The sequence below is a fragment of the Nicotiana sylvestris genome, chromosome 2 (assembly GCF_000393655.2).
Source record: "Nicotiana sylvestris chromosome 2, ASM39365v2, whole genome shotgun sequence".
NCBI lineage: Eukaryota > Viridiplantae > Streptophyta > Magnoliopsida > Solanales > Solanaceae > Nicotiana > Nicotiana sylvestris.
Genome location: NC_091058.1, coordinates 162717236 through 162721731, shown reverse-complemented (window position 1 = coordinate 162721731; position 4496 = coordinate 162717236).

Genomic DNA, 4496 nt, shown 5'->3' with positions numbered 1-4496 from the left:
GTTTGCTTTGTTTCCTGCTTCCTAGGCTGTTGATTACTGGGTTGCTGCTGTTTATTGCTTCCTCACTTCTTTTTCCTTTTCAATTTCCAGGTATTTTCAACATCATGGACATCACTTAGGTTGTAGTATGAAGTTTGGAGTTGAAATATGATTGAGAACTGATTTGTACTGAATTTTATCTCTTTCTCTTTTAATCTCATGTTGCCTGTATTGTTTAGCATTTGAAATGTTTGGTCAGTATAATGAGTATGAGTGGGATATCAAGTAGGAAATTGAAGTTGTTAAGCGATTTGTTTCTTCTGTTTGGTTCAGTTTTGTTTGAGAATGGTGATAAGTCAAAGAGGTGCTCTGATTTGTAATAGCACTAATTTTTAGGTTGGTTTGAGTGGTTTGCTAGCGTCTGAATGCTATGTGATTAGGTTTGTCCTCGCATTAGTTGTTTTAATAGCCTGCTGAAAGGTTTTGCTTAAGGCTTAAAGTCTAGCATGTTTGTTGGTAACCTGGTATAGGAATTGGAATAGTACACAAGGCCAAATAGTGCTGCTTTGAATCAAATTCAGAAAAAGTGATCTTTCTTAGGCATGTGATCTAATCTTATAGCTCTCCAAGCTTATTGGTTCAGATAAAGGTTGTCAGGTATCTGTGCTTATTCAATAGGCTTCAAGGTTTCCTTTCAGGAGCTTTAAGTGTTCAAACATGAAGTGTTCTGAGTTTTTCATGCATTTGTATCCTAATTAGTTCAGGTTGCCTTTGCTTATATCAATGAATGCTGTGTGATTTTAAGTTTGGATCGTGTGGAGTTTTGTTTTAAAACCCAAAGTTTTTTTTGGAGCTTAGAGTGGTTTGACCCTTCAGAGACTCGATCTCTGGCCAATACATATTGATTTCCATTCTTTTGTTAAATTTGGGCTCAATCTGGGCCTAGAATCTCGAAAGCATTTGGAGACAGAAAATGGTAGGCCCTGTTCCATGCGTTTTTGCTTGCTTCGAAATAGTCTCTCCTATTGATGGCCATTGTGGGCCCAATTAGTATCGAATGATTGACCCGATTCCCCGTCGATATAAATCAGCTAAGTTTGGTTTCATGAAATTGATTCATTTCTAATGCCCTTTATCAATTAGCCAAACCCTTTAATTAGTGGAGGTGAGCCATATTAGATAACACAAATAGCTTATGGCCCTCCGAAGTTTAGTTTGAATTCCCTTTAAAAATAGGAAATCGAGGTGTGTCGTGCCAAATAAAATTTCAAAATGCATGGCCCTCATTTAATTAATATTTTTATCCTCAAAAATCGAGGCGCGCCATTTAGTGAGTTTTCCATGGCCCTCGCAAAGTTAAAAATGCGTAGTAGCTTTAGGCGCGTAATTTAAAATTATCTTCCTAAACTTGGGTGTGCATTTCATGTGACCCAAATCCGAATAGTAACAATGTTAAATAAAATGTGTCTCGGACTGCGGGTGCATTTCATGTGGCATGGTCTAAAGATGTGTTTTAAATGATGTTGAAATCTTCCTTAAAATAAGTAAAAGCGGTGAATAAGTTAAAATCTACCATAGGTCCAAATGAATCCTAAAACATCATACGAACTTATTCCAACCCTCGAATCACATCAAACAACGCTAAAACAATAAATCACTCTCCAATCCAAGCCTTATGAACTACAAATCTCAAGAATCCTACATCCGAGAATAAAACCAACAAAACCAAGTTCGATTGACCCCAACTCTCAGAATCAGATTCCGATCCCTATATCAAAATTTCACTATCGAACCGGAAACTTCCAAATTTCAACTTTCGGCATTTCACATCTAAATGAGCTACGGACCTCCAAAACACAATCCGAACACGCCCCTAAGCTCGAAATCACCCAACGGAGCTAACGGAATCGATGAAATTCCATTTTGAGGCTGTTTTCGCATTGCTTCGACTATAATTCAAATTCTAAAGCTTAAACTCTCATTTAGGGACTAAGTGTCCCAAAACACTCCAAAACTCAAAATAAATCATCCCGGCAAACCCAAATAACAGAAACAAATACAGGAAAAGCAGTTAATAGGGGATCGGGGTGTTAATTCTTAAAATGACCAGCCGGGTCGTTACATCCTCCCCTCTTAAAACATTCGTTCGTCCTCGAACGAGCATAGAGACATAACTGAAATGGTGAAAAGATGAGGGTAACGGCTGCGCATATCCTACTCAGTCTCCCAGGTCGCATCCTCGAATGGATGACCTTACCATTGAACCTTCACTTATGCAATGTTCTTTGACCTTAGTTTCCGAACCTACCTGTCCAATATTGCCACTGGCTCCTCAACATAAGATAGATCCTTGTCCAACTGGGCTGAACTGAAATCCAATACATGTGACGGGTCACCGTGATACTTCTGGAGCATCGAAACATGAAATACCGAATGAACTCCTGCCAAGCTGAGAGGTAAGGCAAGCTCATAAGCAACCCTCCCTCCCCCCTCCCAACACGTCTCAATATCTCAAAAGGACCAATAAACCTCGGACTCAATTTTCCTTTCTTCCCAAATCTCATAACGCCCTTCATAGGTGAAACCCGAAGCAAGACCAGTTCTCCAACCATATAGGAAACATCATGAACCTTCCGGTCCGCGTAACTCTTTGTCTAGACCGGGCTGTACAGAGTCTATCCTAAATCGCCTTAACCTTCTCCAAAGCATCATGAACCAAGTTTGTGCCTAATAATCTAGCTTTACCGGCTCAAACCAACCCACCGGGGATCTACACTGCCTACCATATAAAGCCTCATACAGTGCCATTTGAATCCTGGACTAATAACTGTTGTTGTAGGCAAACTCCGCCAGTGGCAAGAACTGATCCCAAAAACCTCCAAACTCCATCACACGCACAGAGCATTTCCTCAAGAATTTGAATAGTGCACTTGGATTCTTTATCCATCTGGGGGTGAAATGTTGTGCTCAACTCCACCCGAGTACCCAACTTATGTTGTACGGCCCATCAGAACCGCGATGTGAACTGAGTACCCCTATCAAAAATGATGGAAACTAGAATACCATGCATGCGAACAATCTCCCAGATATAAATCTCCGCCAACTGCTCTGAAGAATAGGTAATACACACAGGAATGAAATGTGCATACTTGGTCAGCCGATCCACAATCACCCAAATGGAATCGAACTTCTTCAAAGTCCATGGTAGTCCAACTACGAAGTCCATGGTGATCCTCTCCCACTTCCACTCCTGAATCTCTATCTGTTGAAGGAACCCACCCGGTCTCTAGTGCTCATACTTCACCTGTTGACAATTGAGGCACCGAGCTATAAACCTGTGATGACCCGGCCGGTCGTCTTAAGAATTTATGATGTGATCCTCCATTAACTGTTTTCCCCAAGTTTATTTCTTCTATTTATATTTGTCGGGATGTTCGGTTTGAGTTCAAAGAGTTTCGGGACACTTAGTCCCTAAATGCGAGCTTAAGTATTAGAAAGTTGACCGTAGTCAAAACAGTATGAAGATGATCTTGGAATGGAAATTTAATGGTTCCGTTAGCTCTGTTGTGTGATTTTGGGCTTAGTTCATGTTTGGATTGTGTTTTGGAGGTCCGTAGCTAATTTAGGCTTGAAATGCCAAACGTTGAATTTTAGAAATTTCCAGTTCGATAGTGATATTTTGATCCGATGGTTGGAATGGAATTCCGGAAGTTGGAGTAGCTCCATAGTGTTTAAAGTGATGTGCGTGCAAAATTTCAGGTCATTCGGACGAGGTTTGATAGACTTTTTGATCGAATGCGTATTTTTAGAGCTTTTGGAATTCTTAGGCTTGAATCCGATGAAAAATAGGTGTTTTGATGTTGTTTTGAGCGTTCCGAAGGTTGGAACAAGTTTGAATGATGTTTTAGGATTGGTTGGAAGGTTTAGTTATGGTCCCGAGGGCCTCGGATGAGTTTCGGGTGGTCAATCGGACCATTTCATGATGTTTGGAGTTGCAGAAAATTGCAGATCAGTGTTGCAGAGAAATGACCTTTGCGTTCGCGATGGGTCAACTGATGAAGCTGGAAACTTAAGCCTTCGTGTTCGCAAGGAAGGCTACGTGTTCGCGAAGGGCTGGGCGTTTGATCATCGTGTTCGCGTGAGGTGGATCGCATTCGCGTAGAAGAAGAGTGGTCAACTGGGTTTGAGGTATTTTATTCATCGTGTTCGCGAGAGGGGGAACGCGATCGCGAAGGGTGGTCTGAGTAAAGCATCGCGTTCGCGATTGGAATGTCGCGATAGCGAAAGAGGAAAATTTGGTCAAGGTTACTTTGTGCTTCGCGAACGTGAGGCTTTTACCGCGTTCGCGAAGAAGGATTTATATGCCTGGGCAGAATGATCATTTAATAGGCCTATTCTGCGATTTTGAGCCTAAGTTCATCCATTTGTGGGCAATTTTGAAGCTTTTTGAAGAGGATTGAAGAGGGATTCAAGGGGAATCACTTGGAGGTAACATTTTGACTTCATAACTCGTTTAT